Source organism: Pinus tabuliformis, chromosome 4_1 (assembly GCF_031772625.1).
Source record: "Pinus tabuliformis cultivar Carrire ecotype Pingquan chromosome 4_1, CPIR1, whole genome shotgun sequence".
Classification (NCBI taxonomy): Eukaryota; Viridiplantae; Streptophyta; class Pinopsida; order Pinales; family Pinaceae; genus Pinus; species Pinus tabuliformis.
Window position 1 is genome coordinate 751,626,669 of NC_142303.1, and position 20,145 is coordinate 751,646,813.

Sequence of the window (20,145 nt, forward strand, 5' to 3'; positions counted from 1 at the left end):
AACCCTTCATTCCTTTGTTCATGAGAGGTACAGTAAGAATATGCCCAAGGAAAAGAATATAAGTAAATTGAAAGAAAATTAAAATGTTTTTTGTGATTTATGACCTTCTATACAAGTGTATCATTCAAAGTGTGTGAATGGTATGGGAGCATCAGTGTAGAGTATTGAATTGAATGTGAGATGAGAGAATCCTCCGTAGTTTTCAATACATTAAAAATGAATGTGAGCCATAATGGCAAGCCTCATAAGTAAATTCCAACTGAGAAATTAATGTATAATGGACAACCTCATTATAAGAAACTCTAGGTGACCAATTAATGATAGTAATCTACAATTAAACATATGAAAATAACTCCATTCTTTGCAATCCTTTACATGACATACACCAATTTTAGTGAAATATGCTAGATCGTTTACTTGAATAATAACCAGTTTTTTAAGCAATGCCTTTCAGCTTAGGACTCTTCACATGAGAGGCCTTATTGCACATTTAACATATGGATGCATCCAACTAGATATACTTTTACATGAAGGCTAAGTCCAGTTATTTGTGTGCATGCATCAAAATAACTCCATTCTTTGCAATCCTTTACATGACAGACACCAATTTTATTGAAATATACTAGATAATTTACTTGAATAATAATCAGATTTTTAAACAATGCTCTTCGGCTTAGGAATCTTAACATGAGAGGCCTTATTTCACATTTATCATATGGATGCATCCAACTAGATATACTTTTAAGTGAAGGCTAAGTCCAGTTATTTGTGTGCATGCATTATTTCCTTATGAATTTGTCTTGCATGAGATATGGTGGGCATGTTGAGCTTAGAGAATTATATTAGCCAATTATAAAGGCAATGACTAATTTTCCATATACAAAAGCTACTATAGCATTAAAAAGAGTAGTTGTTGGATAGAAGAAATTGAACAAAAAATGAAATGCCCAAATGTCCAAATTGGAATTTGTTGAGGTTTGTCATTACACCAAAACCCGCAAGCATTAGTAAACTTCCACACCATTATCATTACCCTTTTGGTGGTCTCAGTGTGGATCCCAAAGTGGCGGTTAATCCACGTGATTGATTCCCAATGAGGTGATTTTGAAAATCCAACATCCCCTCTCAAACACAAATCGGGGAATTGAACCTGGGCCAACGCTCTGATACCATGTAGGAATTTACAAGATATGTTCCTTAGATTGAACACCAAAGGACACTGCTCACAAACATATCACAAATCAGTACACCGGTATTCTTGATGTGGTTAAAACCATCAAAGAGGGAAACAGTCCATGGCCTTAGCCAACACGGCCACTTCAGGCAATATTATTAATGGAAAAGAAAGAAAAATTACATAAACTTGTCTCAAAAACAGTGTCCGACAAATGACCCTCCATTCTCTTTAAATAGAGATCATGGAGCAATTGGGTGTTAAGACAAGATCAAGTGTCAGTAATAGCAAGGAGAGAATGAACCATCAAATCACTTCATGTCTAGAACATATCGTGATCATCAGATTGTAAGTTACAAAAAGTACATACTAAAGAAACACACTTTACCTAACTATACACTAGACCAAGTTATACATAATTAATTCCTATTTGTTGGAATATCCTAATAGAATTTCAATAGAGCAAGTATTTAATATGGAAAGGCCATAGCAGATGAATTCAGGTGAAGGATACCTAAATGACTAAAAATGAACACTCCAACATAGTTTCAATTCCATGATATTTGAAAACAATTTGGAGCCTATCTTGCATTTACTTAAATTAAATGACCCGATGAAAGTTTTGATTATTATTATTTTATTATTAGCTAATTTGGATGTGAACCTTCATAATATGTACTTTTGGACAATTTTTCAAGTAGTTCTGAAATATAATAATGATGATTCAGACTATGATAGCATTGTTTATCTATTTTCTTACAAGTATTGTGCCTAAACATATGAGAGAAACAAAGAAAAGGTAGTTGTTTCTCTTGCATATAAATGTATGAGAATGGCACATGAGGATTATTATTTCAAAAGATTCATTTTTAGCCAGATATTTGCATGAGCTACATGTAATGTTTCGAAATGTTCGACTTGGTAATTTAGCTAATCCTGTATTTTCCTATTACGAATGTTTATTTTGCAAGAATACATGGTTGAAAAATAAGTTCGTCTAGTGTCAATGATTCTTATGTGCTAATAGTGTGTTGAAGGAAATGTGTCAAAATTTGGTATCCATATCCCCTATCCCTCATAGTCTCACTTGATGGTGAAAATTGTAGACCTGTAATGTGTTTGACAACCATCAAATGATGAATATATTAATATATTCCCAAAAATTCTCTCTACCACATACTTTATTCTTTCCAATGAAATAAGTGTAGTTGGTGTGATGAGCTCTAAATGGTTGTTGGTTCCTCTTCCCAAGCCTTCCTTGAATCTCATCTTCATTATTATCCTATAGTTCTATCCACCCACCTGTCCACTCCTCATTGGGTTTCCCTTTGTTGCCCCATTGATCCTTCTTCTCTTTTGGTTTTTCTGGAGCTGATCTAAGACTTGCTTTAAGCCTGTGATAGACTCCTAAGATGTGCTTCTCTTATTTTGGACATTTTCCTCATTTATATATAACCATATAAATAATAGAACATGATTTAAAATGGTTAAAACCTTCTCCAAATTTCCTACAAATTAACATGTTAATGCTTCATCTAGGGATGTCCCTTAAAAATGGTATTTCGAGGTTGAGGTGATTTGTTTTATAAGAAATATGCAATCTAGATTGTGTAGACACGTTGTTTTTTATTTCTTTTATTAATTGGAATTTAAAGATAATCGTTTTAAGGATTTTCCTTGCTTTACCAAGTTGTAGAAAATTTCCTTTCTTATATGTTTTCAATATAATATTTTAACCAATGGTGTGGCCAAAGAGGAACTAGACAAAGAGATCAATAGTGGAAACACACTAAATTGAAACCATTCAATAGTCATGGCAAGATATCAATAACTTGTGATAATTCTAGTTACTTTTGTTTGTATTACGAAATTAATTTGTACGTAATTATTGTTGTGTGGGTCATGCCACATGGGTATGACATTGAGATAACTCTATTGAATTATTTTTTACTAAGTTGAAAATAGGGGTTGCATGATTATAGATTTTATAAATATTATGACATTATGTATCGAGCATTTTTTCAAAATCAATGTGTATATCGTCACATATTTCTTTATAGGGTGCTAGTTCAATGTAGAACACCTCCCTTATAAGTAGGAGGTTGGTGGTTCGATTCCTTTGTTCCCTAACATGAATTAATAGATGATATTGTAGTTTACTTTTAATTAAATATTTTGTTATATTGATCTCTGTCAATGATGTGGTATTTTTGTGGATTCATTGTTTTATATTGTCTCTAAAGAGAAAAAAAATGATATTTTATTGTCTTCAAATATTTCTTTATTGTCTCTATAAATACAATAGCTAGGATTAAAGAAATATTGTTTTTTTGGTATTGTCTTAAATATTTTCTTTAAGTGAGTGTCTTAAATTATAGCCTTAAATAATTGTCTCTATGTTGGCGGTGCTGGACCCGCCAACATGTTAGGGGATCTCCTCGACAAGAAGTCCCAATCATAGAAAATTTTAGGGGCGAATGTTCGCCCTTTGGCGAAATTAAGGGGTTTTAAATTTTTAGTGGGCGAAGATTTTGTATCATAGTACATTTTTACAAATCACCTCAAATAGCCCACCTTATTTTAAGGGAGAGGGTAAAAAAGGTAAATTTATCCCCTGAAATTAGGAGTTACAACCTTCCATTCGCCCATTTTCAAGAATAGGTTTTATTTAAGTGAATCCATTCACCCATTTTCAAGAATAGGTTTTATTTAAGTGAATCCTATGGGCCAAAGGCCCAAATACCATATTTATAAAAGAGTTATGGTAAATTAATAAAAATATAAATAAATGAGAGGTATGGTAAATAAATAAAACATTTTTTATATTTACTCCATAAGTCACCTTATATACATGCAAGGGTGTAAACAAATAAAAATATAAGTAAAGTGGAGGTATGGTAAATAAATAAAACGTATTTGTATACTTACTCAAAAGGTATGGTAAATAAATAAAAATATAAATAAACTAGACGCATGGTAAATAAATAAAACCTCTTTTTATATTTAGTCCATAACCCTTGTTCTATTTATGAAGGCTCAAGAAAGAGGTTTTATTTAAGTGGATCCTATGGGCCAAATACCATATTTGTAAAAGAGGTATGGTAAATTAATAAAAATATAAATAAACGAGAGGTATGGTAAACAAATAAAACAATTTTTTATATTTACTCCATAAGTCACCTTATATTTAAGAACACTCAAAAAATGCGTTATATTTAGGTGAAACCTATGGGAAAAATACTATGGGACAAATACCATGGACTAGATTGTTATTAATACCATGCAAAAAAAACATTATTAACCCTAATATTAGTATTAATAAAAATAAAAATGGCACATGGTATTTACCCATGGTATTCACCAAAATGGCACATGGTATTGACCCATGGTATTCACCTGGAATGTAGCCTATTTAAATGGGGGAATTAAACCAGCATAGATCCATCTTTACTCTGGATCTACTAACCCTCGAGAGGTATCAAATATTGTGATACGCAAATTAACATAGAGTGAAAAAATATTTGATCCGATCAAGAGTAAAAATGGATGTTGTAATTTAATGTATGTTCAACGTTTTAGCTTGGTTAAAATAAAAAATAAAATAAAAATCAACTATTAATTTTATTAATTTTTATAAATTACTAATAGTAATTTTTAAGCTCCAAGTTTATGATAACCCATGGTATTGACCCATGGTAATACCATGGTATTCATGTGAGCATAGACTATTTAAAGGGGAAATTCTATCATCTTAGATCCATCTTAATTCTGGCTCTACCAAGTGCTCAGAGGGATAAATAGATTTCATCCCCCTAAGAGTGGTAGAAGTGGAGTTAAGATGGATATAGGTTGGTTTTTTATGATAATGAAGATATTAAATAGACTTAGGAAATTATATTGTAAAAACATCTTAAGGTGAATGGTTAAAGCATAGACATTGGACAAGTATATTTGTATACTTCTGTTTTAAACTGAAACAAATTCAGGGCTTGTTTCAGGGCTAAAAGGAATGGATAGATTGCACTAGTCATCCTTCTATAACTTTCCAACATATGCTGGAGTAAACAAATTGTAATTTGGGTAATTTTTCTAATTGCAAACAAGAACATACTTGTGTATTGGCAAGGTGGTTACGAGGTCCCTAGAAGTGATGAATTTGAATTTTTCTTGGTTTTATATATAGTATTAGGTTTTTTCTCATGCTTTCTGTGAATGGCACGAGTGAATTTTATCCTACACCCACTAGGTTATCGATATGTAATTTCGGTAATTTTGATTTCAAAAGATATTTTAAAGAAATGCAATGATTTCATTTTTGTATTAAATAAACACAAGATTTTATAATTGAGTAAAATATTCGCCATGCCTGGTGAGAGATTCACCAAAAAATTATATATACATATCATATTATTGATAAAATCGCCTTCCATTTTTCCTATATACCATGGAGATTCGCCCATTTATTATACATGTAAATTTGGGGGGGTTCTTAAAATTTTCCCTGGTCCCAAATAGACCTCATACTGTTTGGTGTAGGAGTCCGTGTAGTGGATCATACGGTATCGCCTTGACCTCACTTTCGCATAGAGGCAAGTAAGATGTCCGTGTTGGTAGAAAGGGTGTGACATATGCAGTAAGTCAAGGAAGATGCATGAGCAGTTCTAACATGCGGAGGGCGAGGTGAGTGCGCCCCTTGGAAACCTATGACAACACAGAGTTAAGAAGGGAACAAATGAGCAAAGATGCATCACAACATGGAAGGAAAGTAAGCTAGTAATCCAAAGTGATGGTTAAACCAACAATACATTTAAGAAATATTCATACATACATATACAGAAAATAGCTACACATGCATGCATAATCAAATAGATACATATATCATGTAGAATAAACAAGATAGCTGAAATACAATACGGCATATGCATGAAACATGCTGGCTTTGTTATAGTAAGAAGTGTAAGTTATAGTCATGCAATACATCCATGTCCAACCACTAGTTCTGACAGCGTAACATTATAGTCACTCCCACCTACTCCTCCAAAGAGATATACTAGCTCTGTGTAGTGGAGAAGCCAAAGCTCATTACAATACTGTCCAAGCTCTCTCTAAGATACTCCTATCGGAAGCTTGGCTGACCAAAATCCTATAAAATGAGTAATGAGGGACTATATATAGCAAAGGGTGGGGTGGCCCTTGACATTCCCCTTTGTGACAGTTCATCTACCCTCATGACTCTTCATCTACTCTATGACTGTTACATCCAACTATCGACACTTGAACTTACACTTGACAAGACATTACATACAATCTGCACATGTACCCATGTGAGACAAAATAGGCTTGAGAAAGCCATGCAAGACATCACTATGACTCAGACAACTATGGGAAGACCAACTCTTCGACATCTTCATGGTGGTCGACAGTAGTGAATTGATGCCAAGCTTGGTAGTTTGTGATGGTGTCTGTGTACTCTAAGGGGACATCTTTCTGGAAATGAACTCTTGCCTCCATAGCATCTGGGTACAATGCTTGGGCTCTTTTGTCCAACTCATCTGATAGCATGTGCATCATTGTCTTGAGTGCAGCCGGACCAGTAAAATACTTGTGCATGGTGTCTGCACTAATCACCAAGTCTGGGTTGGTGGCTATGCGCATCAACTTGTCAAAGTACGAGTCAAGCTCCGGTTGGACTTGTGCCTTTGTCTTTGCCTAGGTGAGTGTCCTAATAGATGGGATCACATGTACATGCACAACAACATCCATACTCTTGAACACCCGTGCATGAGAATCTTGTAGACTAGTGATGAAATGTAGTAGATCTTCATAGTTCCGGATACATGCCTTCAACTTGACCTCTATGGGATTCATTATCTTGGGAAAGTGTAGTAGGGCTCCCTTGTATCTCATTGTCCATGTTTGCATGTAATCAACAACAGCATGCACGTTCGACAAGATACATGCTCTCCTAGAACATCACTGTTACCAAACGTTGAGATGGAAAACTACCTTATGCATGGTACCAAACTTGGAATACAATGCCCACATAACTGCGTCAAGGGACAATACTTCATCTAGTATTGCCTTCTTGAACTCTGATCAGGCAGATGCTGTAACCAATTCTCCCCCGTGCTTGGCCGTCTATAACTCCTTAGCCATTCACTCATTCTCAGCTATCAGGAAGCGAACACTTGAGCTAGTGGCTTTGACATATGCTCTGGTAGCATCGTCCAATGCTGCTGGATGTTTGTGCACATCAGAAATGATCACTTGTTCCTCAAACTGCACAGGAGATGTGTGATCATCCAGAGTCGACACCCTGCGATATTGCACAACTCTATGTTGGGAATCGTCGAATGAGATGTTGTGCATCTCTCCCTTCAGATTGTCTCCAAGGATTTTATTGTCTCCTTGGTCACTTGGGACTTTCTCTGCTTTTGGATCCGATGAAGATGGTGGGTCAAACTCTTGGTGTTGAGGCATGAGGTCGATTTCTTGCTCTAATCCCTATTGCTCCATATCCCTATCCATTTTCTCCAGTGCTTGTTCAATCTCTTGAGCAAAGTCCTACTCCTGCGACTGCTCACCCTGTTTGCTTAGTGTCAGCTATTCAAATGAGTCGACTACCAGTATGGGCGTAGTTTCATATGTCTGTACATGTTGCACCCCCTGCTATACCTGTTCATACTACGCTTCCTTCTCCTATCTGCATAGCTCCTGTTCCTTCCGAAGTTTCTCCTTCAACTCATGCAACTCCTTCTCTGTTTCCTCCATTCTCCATTTTTCTCTCTGCTTTTGTGCGTTTCTCTTGTCCTGTTGTTATCTCTTCACCTCTATTTCCAAAGCTACTTTCTGCATAAGTGGGTCTGCTTGGAACTTGTAGCTTTGTTCCTCCTCCATGTTGTCGACAATCTTCCTCTTTCCCTTGTCGTGCACTAGTATGTGTACCTCTGTTGTTGTTGCTTCTGGTGCTCTCCAGGATGATGCTTCGCTAACCATTCCACAGTGATGTCGACCGGTTCATTGGGCCTAAAGAAGCTGTAAAAATATCTCCATGGGTCTTTCTCTGCCCAATGAAACACCCTGTGGATCCATGGGAACTGTACTCTCGTGTAGTAATCTTTCATAAAACAATGTGGGTCATACGGGTTGAAGCTTCGGGCATCAAATGGATATTTCTTAATCTTCTCTACTTCAACATCTGCATGCTTGAAATTTTGTTTCTCATATAACCCAATCCGCAATGGAAGAGCACGTGAAGGTTCCTTCTTCTTCCAGTGCACTTAGCTGATGTCCTGTTGAGATGTGGTATGATACTTCATGCATGATGAGCTTGTCCAAGGAAAAATTCAGTAGAACATGCGGACGCTTCTCCGCGCTATACATTGTTATGAAGGTGTTGGACGGTGAGTCACACGAATTTTTTATATTGATCAGTGCATCCATTGCTGCCTTCGACTTGCAGGGTGAATCTTGTTCAAATATCATCTTGTACATGGGGTGACAAAATGATCATACAACTGTGTCATAAGTCCGCTCAAGCTACATTTAGGCAACATTTTACAGTAAGTGTTCACAGAGGTCTATGCTAATGTCCATGCCCACCTCAAGCTTGGGAACTCCTAACGGGCACAGATTGCATCTAAGATGTAAGAGGACATGTAGATTTTTGCTTGCTGATCTTTGGGCGGTTGTCGAGCTCTTGTTACCTGTTCCTTCAGCCTCTGAGCCAACATGTCGGATCAGTTGCATGCTCAACCTTCACTGGCCAGTTGGTCCAATGCAATCACCCAACTCTGCGGGAAGGTTTCTGTGCTCTCTTGGCAATACAAGCAACATGTAAAGATGACCAAGTATTGATACGCCTTCTGTAGTATCTTTGCCCCTTAAACCTCATTGGGTGTCATCCTGAATTTGGTTGGCTCCTTCACCCAGTTCTTCAAGATATCTCTCGAGTTGGCATTGATACTAGGTATGTTGAAGGGTGTCTCCATGGTGATCATGGGCTTCAACATATGGTACATATGTTCTTAATGATTTTCCCTGAAGGTAGCAATCTTTGTCCCGCTAACAATCCTCAATTTCATCGTCTCGGGATTAGTGTGCGAGATGATCCAATGTATCATGTCTGCACATGGGAGCATGAGATACTTGCATGCAATCCGATACAAGCCAGACCTGTGGATGTTCACATAGACTTGGCGGTCTTTGAGGTCTTTCCCAAATGAGCCTGCAAATGCATCATTGACCTATTTCCATTTCATCTTGATGTCCTTTTCTACAATCAACTTGGTTTCTTCATAGATCAGCAGACTTGTAGACACTCACTCAACTGCTGCTCCAGTTGCACTTCCATCTGTGTCGTTTGATCCTGCTCTCTTGCAAGACATTGATCTTAAATTGTTGAGAGGTGGAAGAACACCTGCTAGATCTGGAGACATAGTGACATGCATGGCAAGAAATCTATCAACTAAAACCAAATAAAACTTGAGGAATGACATGCAACATACCTAGGGATTGACTCATAAGGATTGCACAATTTTTTCTAGGAGGCCGGGAGACTAGCTGCCAGAACTACACAAAAGGAAGTCTGGGCTACTGGGAGGCTGGTTGTCAACTAGAATTGTGCAATTCGCAATCCAGGCTAGCCTGCTGGGTGTTGGGACTACACAATGCGCAATTTCAACTAGAAAGGGTTGCAGGCCCAGTGACTGCATTGCGCAATTTTCTAGGCCAGTAGTCACTGCCTCTCAGAATTGCACAATGCAAGACTGGAGGAAAGTCACTCGACAAAAAGGTGAATTTTATAAGAGGAAGGAAAAGCCTTCCCTCTCAGGATTGCACAATGTTGTCTTGATGAGGCAGAGCCCGGGCCAGGGCTACCCAGACCCATCGATGGGCAACTGAAAGAAGATGTGAATGTGAATCCACGGCAATAATGAGTGTAAGCAGGAGTTAATGATTGTGCATGCAAATAGTGCATGAAAGATTCAGAAAATAGAACAACATGCATGTGTGTGAAGCGAGTTGCTGAATTAATGATTGTTCGTGCAAAACAATGTCATGCATGCAACAACAGTGAAATGCTAACAAAAAATAAAATGGTGCTAGTATAAGATAATATGCATGCAAATGACAGTAAGAGTTCATAGAAATCAAGCAAACAACACTCACACAAGCCAAACACACAAAAAGCGACAGAAACGCTGTAAAAAACAAATTGAGAGGACTTACCCATAAATAGTTGAGCTGGATGTGTCAAAGACTCCTAGATGTGTTATGGGATGTCAGGGCTCTGAGGTCACTGTGAATAAGTGAGCTCTGAAGCATCAAATGAATAAGTTTGAGGCTCATGACGCACATGCTACAAATCTAGGAAAAGCGACACTAGGAGGAAAGATTCTAAAATGATCTTTGCATGTAACCTCCAGTTGCTAAAAATAGCTCTATAAAACCTAGGGATGCTTTTTGCATGTTGCTTTTTTTCTATTTTGGGAAAAAGCAGCCCATGCATGCAAGTGAAGTTTCCTCAGTCCCAAGTGGAACCAGTCAACCCGATGGCACACACAACAGCCTGCTTGACTGAAGGAAGCTTTTGTGTAGTTTCTGGGAGGAAGTTGTGCTGGATGTCCAAAAGGATTGCGCAATTTCTGGTCTGAGCAGTCCTGTTAGGCTAGATTGCGTAGTTTTTCCAGAGGTTGACAGGTAGAATTGCCCAATTCTTGAGGCCAGCAGGCTTCCAGTCAAGATTGCACAATTTCTTGAGGGATTTGTTCAGCCTGCAGCAGGACCAAGTCTATGGAAGCAACCTGTGAGGGGAATGCAACAAGCTTTCATGCACAGGTTGTCATGCTGCTAGAAGACCATTGAGGCTTATGTACTTTACAAGGCAAGACATGCTGTTGAGGATGGTTGGTAGGGAGGATCCAAACTGAAGCTAAGGAAAAATTTTGGAGGGTGTTGTAGGCGCTACAACACTTACCGATACACTGGTAGAGCTCCATCTCTTTGAATGGACCTTGTTCATGAAAATCAAGTCTAACACCTCTGGGAGTATTGTTCATTTCTCCATTCGTCTTGGTTTCCACACTTTATTTATTGTAAGATGTAGCATCTGCCAAGCTCTTGGTCGGTCGACACACATTCCAAGCCAAGTCAACACAGTTGTTTTGATTAAGGATGAGGGGTATATTTGTTGCACAAGCAGTATAGTCGTCAAAGTCATAGTTTCATCTCTGGTGTTGCTCCACTACCAGTAGGCTTGGACAGTACCCCGTCAGAGTCACGCAGGAACACAAGCATCACTCTGTTGCTAGCGAGCCTAGTTATTACCCCGACATAGTTACTTTCATCACCTCTCTGCACAGGAAGCCTTTCTCTTCTTTCACCTTATTAATTTTTCATTTTGAAATTTTTAACTTTTCATTTATTCATTTATTCATTTTTCATAACTGTGTATAGCACTTATTCATTTCAGAGGCGGAAGAGGGATCTCAAGTTATTGGGAGAAGAATAGGTTGTTCCTTCAGAGAATTAGTTTATTTATACCTCTGACATGCTTGTTAAGGTTTCCCCCCTCACCTTACTCTACTTGACTGAGCTAACAAGGATTTACCCAAAAACAACCGACTAGAGTAGGTGACACTAGTTAGCACGCAAGCGTTTGTGTTTTCACCAAGGTTCACTTCGAAAAGTATGTATTTTCCATTTGTGTATCATGGACTGAAGATAACAATTTCTTCATACAGAGGTCAAACGACAGATAACCAAGTAGTGATAGCTACACAAGGCCTCTTGTACTTTATCCATCTTGTTTCAATAGTCACACATGGTTTCATGCGAAACTAACCTACAAGCGTAAAACAAGCAAACAAACAACAAAACAAAGAAGAAGAAGAAGTAAATGTTAAAGCAAATCAAGTAAGTAAACAAACAAACATGTGAGGTAAGTAAGCAAACAAGCATGCAAGAAAACAACCAAAAGAAAACACTACTCCTACTCCTCAACTAACGATGCATGGGCATGATAACATGAAATGATACTTCCAATGTAGCCACCAACGCATTGGTTGACCCATGTTGGTGAAAGCATGGTCTGCGAGCAACCCGGTTGTGTGAACCAGCAAACAAGAAAGATATAACAATGAAGACAAACACACTCTATGTTCCAATGTGTCCATAGAACATAAGTGAGTGCAAGTGCATGACATGCAGTCCATGGACTTGTCATGTTGTCGTGTGACACTACATGCAGCTGTGAATCATACTCATACTCTTGACTATGACATGCAAGAAAACAAAAGAAACAAAGACAACTTGCGTTGTGCACGTGTACTTGCAATGTAAGATTCCTCCAATGCATGAGTGATGACATCGTGTAGTTCGAGTGCAAGAAGTATGATCTGTGCATGGGATTGATCTTCAATGCATATAGATGAGTGATGAGGAGCCTTAGGTGTTTCAACAATTTCCTAATCGAAAGTGAAACAACCCTCAAGACAGCGAGGGCCTGACATAACCATCAGCTTGGGCTAAAGCGCCTCAATAATCTGGGGGGTTTCGACTTCAATGACAAATAGATCATCATAAAGAGGTGGCTTTGAAAAATCAACTGCGATAGAATCATCATCGTGATTGGATATGGAAGTAAATATATCATGACAACTACGATCAGCAAAATCAATTTCATCGACATCCTCATGATCTAAGGAATCAAACAAAGGGGCAGATGAGAAGCGGAAAAATTCACCCTCTATGTTTCCAGAAAAGGCAGATGAAAAGTCAAGTGGATTTTCAATGAATAGTTTATCCTCTCCATTATCAGATGATGGACTGACATCCAGTGTGTCTTGCAAATGATCAACAATGGGTGCATCCATAGACAGAGATACACATGCGAAATCATGGATGGAAGATTCACCGAAGATGTCAGGAAGGAATGGAGGAGGCTCGAATAGAAGGGAGTCATCCTTCGCTGAGTATTGATGCTCAATCTCCCAGTCATACTCTTCATGAATGACAGTGCATGTTGGTTGTGCAACACCAACTCTGTCGATGGCTTGATCCTCATTCACAACAAGTGTAGAGTCTGGAATGGAAGAACAAAAGGCAACATCATCCGAAGGATCATCTGAGTACGAAGACAGAGGTTGTGGTACAAAATCCATGTGACAACTCAATGGACTCACAACCAAATCTACACAAAAATTAGGCGAAGTGATGTTGGGAGGATGTGACAGTTAACAAATGTGTGTTCCTATACTCTTGCATCACTCTGCAGTGGTGGATCTGTTTGATGAGGGGTCGATGGACAATCACTTGTGATAATGGCAGTATCCATCTATGATTACATGGCTCCATCACTGAAGTATGTTGAGTGAGCCTTAAGCTCATATTTCTTCTTGGGATGGATTGATTTGTCAAGACATTATCGAATCTATCCCAAAGACGAGGAAATTTCATATGGATCTTCGGAGCTTCAAACTGTAAAACACAAAAGCGCTGCCAGAAATCCACAAGTGATTCATGTGGGGCCTTCTGTTGTTGTAACAATTTTTGGTCAAGATGTTCTAGATCAAAATGATGGAAAGTATCTTCAATGAGATCACAAAAATGCTCTAGTGAGTGCACACTGTCAGCCAGTAGGCTGCAGCAATACCATCGTGGGGATTCACGAAGTGCGTGTGCAAGCTACAGACTGGCCTGTTCGTCAGAACATCCATCTTCCTCATCAAGCATGGCATGGAAGTCATGAAGGAACGTAGGCCAGGCCACTTCACCTTCACCATCATACGTGAATTCAGACAAGAGATCAAAAATCTCCCTCGTGATGTTGAGAGGCTTGGCATGCGAAAGACATCCTGGAGGGATGAGTGTAACAACATCCATGGTAGATGTGCAAAGGTTCAAAATAGGATCAGAGGACACACCTTTTCATCTAGCCCTCCTTATAGCGCCAGAAATGTTGACGGTGCGGGACTCGCCAACATGTCAGGGGATCTCCCCGGTAAGAAGTCCCAATTAGACCTCAGACCATTTGGTGTACAAGTCCTAGAAGTGGGTCATACGGTATCGCCTTGACCGCAGTTTCACACAGAGGCAAGTAAGATGTCCCTGTTGGTAGTGAGGGTGTGACATATGCAGTAAGTCAAGGAAGGTGCATGAGCAGTTCTAACACATGGAGGGTGAGGTGAGTGTGCCCCTTGGAAACTTGTGACAAAATGGAGTTAAGAAGGGAACGCACGAGAAAAGATGCATCACAACATGGAAGGCAAGTAGGCTAGCAATCCAAAGTGCTGGTTAAACAAACAACACATTTCAGAAAGATTCATACATACATATACAGAAAATAGCTACACATGCATGTGTAAGCAAACAAATACATATATCATTTAGAGTAAACAAGATAGCTGAAACACAATACGAAATATGCATGAAATGTGTTGGCTCTGTTATATTAAGAACTGTAAGTTTGAGTCATATAATACATCCATGTCCAACCACTAATTTCGACAGCGGAATGTTACAGTCACTGCCGCTTGCTCATCCAAAGAGATATACTAGCTCCGTGTAGTGGAGAAGCTAAGGCTCATTACAATATTGTCCAAGCTCTCTCTAAGATACTCCTATCGGAAGCTTGTCTCACCAAAAGCCTATATAATGAGTTATGAGGGACAATATATGGCAAATGGTGGGGTGGCACTTGACATTCCCCTTTGTGATAGTTCATCTACCCTCATGACTCTTCATCTACTCTATGATTGTTACATCCAACTATCGACACTTGAACTTACACTTGACAATAAATTACATACAATCTGCACATGTACCCATGTGAGACAAAATAGGCTTGAGCAAGCCATGCAAGACATCACTATGACTCGAACAACTGTGGGAAGACTAGCTTGGTAGTCCGCAATGGTGTTTGTGTACTCTAAGGTGACATATTTCTGGAAATGAACTCTTGCTTCCATAGCATTCGGGTACACTGCTCGGGCTCCTCTATAGAACTCATCTAATAGCATGCACATCATTGTCTTGAGTGTGGCTGGACCAGAAACATAATTTTGCATGGTGCCTGCATTGATTACCAAGTCTGGGCCGGTGGCTATGCGCATCAACTCGTCAAAATACGAATCAAAGTCTAGTCAGGCCTGTGCCTTTGTCTTTTCCTGGGTGAGTGTCCCAATAGATGGGATCACATGTGTGCGCAAAACAACATGTATACTCTTGAATACCCGTGCATGAGAAGCCTGTAGACTAGCGATGAAATGCAGTAGATCTTCATAATTCTGTATCTGACTCTAGATACGTGCCTTAAGCTCAACCGCTCTGGGCTTCATAATCTTAGGAAAGTGTAACGGAGCTCCCTTGTATCTCATTGTCCATGTTTGCATGTAATCAACAACAACATGCACATTCGACAATATACGTGCTCTCCTAGCACATTGCTGCTGCCAACCGATGAGATGGACAACTGCCTTATGCACGGTACCAAAATTGGAATACAACGCCTGCATGTTTGTGTCAATGGACAATACTTCATCTAGTATTTCCTTATTCAACTCTTCTCGAGCGGATGGTGTAACCAATTCTCCCCCCTACTTGACTATCTGTAACTCCTTAGCCATTCACTCATTCTTAGCTATCAGGAAGCGAAAACTCGAGCTAGTGGCCTCGGCATATGCTCCGGTAAAATCGGCCAATGAAAATGGATGTTTGAGCACGTCAGACACGATCACTCGTTCCCAAAACTATGAAGGATACATGTGATCATATGGATTCGACACCCTGCGAGATTGCACCTCTATGTTGGGACTCATCGAATGAGATGGTGTGCATCTCTCCCTATAGATTGTCTCTAAGGATTTCAGTGTCTCCTAGGTCACTTGGGACTTGCTCCACTTCTAGATCTCGTGAAGCTAGTGGGTCAACCTCTTGGTGGTGAGGCATAAGGTCAATGTCTTGCTCTAATTCTTGTTGCTCCATATCTGTATCCATATGCTCAAATGCTTGTTCAATCTCTTGAGAAAAGTCTTGATCCTACGACTGCTCACCTTGTCTTCTTAGTGCCAGTGGTTCGGATGAGTCGACTACCTGTACCGGTGTAGTTTCATCTGTCTGTAGATGTTGCACCCCCTGCTGTACCTGTTCTTATTGTGATTCAACTCATGCAACTTCTTTTTTATGTCCTCCATTCTTCGTTTTTCTCTCTGCCTTTGCGTGTTCCTCTTGTCACGCTATTGTCTCTTCACCTCTATTGCTAAAGCTGCTTTATGCACAAGTCGGTCTGCTCGAAACTTGCAGCTTTGTTCCTCCTCCATGTTGTCGATAATATTCCTCTTGCCCTTGTCACGCGCTGGTATATGTACCTCTGCTACTAGTCCTCTTCGAGATGCTCCTTCGCTAACCATTCCACAGTGATGTTGACCGTTCATTGGGCATGGAGAAGGTGTAACAATATCTCCATGGGTCTTCCTCTGCCCAATGAAACGCCTCGTGGATCCATGGGAACTGTACTCTCATGAAATGATATTTCACAAAACAATGCAGGTCATACAGGTTGAAGCTTCGAGCGTTGAATGTATATTTCTTGATCTCCTCTACTTTGACATTCGCATGTTTGAAATTGCGTATCTCATATAACCCGATCCACAATGGAAGAGCACGCGAAGGTGCCTTTTTCTTCCGGTGTAGCCTAGCTGATAGTCCTACCGAGATGTGGTATGATACTTCATGCATGATCAACTTGTCTAAGGCAAACTTCTGTAGAACATGCGAACACTTCTCCGTGCTATACATTTGTATGAAGGTGTCGAATAGTGAGGCACATCAATCTGTTATATCGATCAGTGCCTCCATTTTTGCCTTCGAATTGCAGGGTGGATCCTGTTCAAATATCATCTTGTACACGGGGTGACAAAATGATCGAACAGTTGTGTGATAACTCCTCTGAAGCTGCATTCAGACAACATTTTACAATAAGTGTTCACAGAGGTCTCCGTCGATGTCCATGCCCACTTCAAGCCTGGGTACTCCTAATGGGCATAGATTGCATCCAAGATGTAAGCGGCCATGTAGAGTTCTTTTTTCTAACCTTTGGGCAATTGTCGAGCTCTTGTTCCATGTTCCTTCAGCCTGTGAGCCAATAGTCGGACCAATTTCATGTTCAGCCTTCACTAGCCAATTGGTCCAACGCAATCACCCAACTCTGTGGGAAGGTTTCCATGCTCTCTTGGCCATACAAGCGCCATGCGAAGATGACCAGGTATTGATACGCCTTCCGCAATATCTTTGTTTTGTAAACCTGGTTGGGTGTCATCCTAAATTTGGCTGGCTCCTTCACCCAATTCTTCAAGATATCTCTGGAGTAGGTATTGTTGCTGGGTATGCTAAAGGGTGTCTCCATGGTGGTCACGGGGTTTGACATATGGTACATTTGTTCATAATCCTATGCCCTGAAGGTAGCAATCTTCGTCCCACTGACACTGCTCAATGTCATCATCTCGGGATCAGTGTGCGAGACGATCCAATGTATCAGGTCCGTACATGGGAGCACGAGACACCTACATGTACTCTGGTACAGGCTGGACTTGTGTACGTTCACATAAACATGGTGGTCTTTGAGGTCTTCCCCAAATGACCCTGCAAATGCATTATTGACCTCTTGCCATTTTAGCTTGATGTCCTTGTCTACAATCATCTTGGTGTCTTCATAGATCGGAAGACTTATAGACACTCACTCAACCACTGCTCCAGTTGCACTTTCATCTGTGTACTTTGATCCTGCTCTCTTAGAGGCCATTGATCTTGAAATTCTAAGAGGCGGGTGAACACCTACTAGATCTAGAGACATGGCGACATGCATTGCAAGAAATATGTCATCTAAAACCAAAGGAAACTTGAGGAACGACATGCAACATACCTGGGGATTTACAAGCAAGGATTGCGAAATTTTTCTGGGAGGCTAGGAGACTGGCTGCTGGAACTGCGCAAAAGGCAGTTTGGGATGCTGGGAGACTGGCTGGGTGCCAGAATTACATAATGCAAAATCCAGGATGGCCTGTTGGGTGTTGGGATTGCGCAATGCGCAATTTCAGCTAGCAAGGTTGCAGGCCCAGTGATTGCATTGCGCAATTTTGTGGGCCAGTAGTCACTGCCTCTCAGAATTGCACAACTCAAGACTGGAGGATAGCCACTGGGCATAAATGCGCATTTTTTGAGAGGAAGCCAAAGCCTTCCCTCTTAGGATTGTGCAATGCTATCTTGGTGAGGCAGAGCTCGGGCCAGGGCTACCCAGACCCGACGACGAGCAACTGAAAGTAGATGTGAATGTGAATGCATGGTGATACTTAGTGTAAGTAGGATTGAATGATTGTGCATGCAAACACTGAATGAAATATTCAAAAAATGGAACAACATGCATGTATGTGAAATGAGTCTCTGAATCAGCGACTGTTCGTGCAAAACAGTGTCATGTATGTGACATCAGTAAGATGCTAAATAAAACTGAAACGATGCTAGTACAAGATAATATGCATGCAAACGACAGAAAGTGTTCACAGAAATCAAACAGACAACACTCACACAAGCCAAAACACAAAAAGCGACAGAAATGCTGCAAAAGACAAATTGTGAGGACTTACCCGTAAATAACTGAGTTGAATGTGTCGAAGACTCCTGAATGTGTTGTGGGATGTCAGATCTCTGAGATCGATGTGAAGAAGTGAACTCTAAAGTGTCGAATAAATAAGTTTGAGGCTCACGACATGCATGCCACAAATCTAGGAAAAGCGACACTTGGAGGAAAGATTCTAAAACAATCTTTGCATGTACCCTCCAGCTGCTAAAAATAGCTCCCTAAAATCTAGGGATGTTTTTTGCATGTTTTTTTTCTATTTCGGGAAAAAGCAGCCCATGCATGCAAGTCAAATTTCCTTGGTCCAAAGTGGAACTGGTCAACCTGATGGCACATGCAACAACTTTCCTGACTGAGGGAAGATTTTGCGCTATTTCTGGGAGGAAGTTGGGCTGGCTGCCCAGAAGGATTGCGCAATTGCTAGGCTGAGCAACTGACTACTGCCGAGGATTGCACAATTTCTAGGCTGAGTAGTCCTGCTGGGCTAAATTGTGCAGTTTTTCCACGGAAGGTTAACAGGCAGAATTGCACAATTCCTGAGGCCAGCAGTCTGCCAGTCAACATTGCGTAATTTCTAGAGGTAAGGCTGGTTCCCCTCTAGAATTGAACAATTTCTTGATGGAGTTGTTCAACCTGCAACGGGACCAAGTCTGGGGAAGCAGCCTGTGGGGGGAATGCAACAAGCTTTCATGCATAAGTTGTCATGTTGCTAGAAAACCATTGAGGCTTGTGTACTTAACAAGGCAAGACATGTTGCTGAGGATGGTTGGTAGGGAGGCTCCAAAACGAAGCTAAGGCAAAATTTTGGAGGGTGTTGTAGCCATTACAACACTCTATAAAGGCAATATATAATATAGGCATTATTGTCTCTTAGGAGACAATTTCACTTTTGTCTCTCTAGAGACAAAAATGAAATTGTCTCCTAAGATACAATAATAAGTGTGTTATATATTGTATTTCTTTAAGACAATAATTTAAGACAACCACTTAAGGACAATATTTAATACAATACAAAAGTTTTTTTTGTTTTTTTTGTTTTGTTTTGTTTTGTTTTTTTTTTTTTTTTTTTTTTGTTTTGTTTTGTTTTGTCTCAAGTTAAGACAATTTACGCAAAAATTGTCTCAAATATTGTCTTAAAACCCCCCTATGTGTCGTAGTGACACCAAGGATCAATTGCCTCTTGTAATGGAATTACACCAAAATCAATGATCATACAAATATGAAAATGTAAAGAGTCGAGATCACTTATGATAACATATTCTTATGATAACATATTCTTGGGCCCCCATGAGAGAGTATCTTACATTTTGGCCTCTTGTGATGGAGTTACACTCAA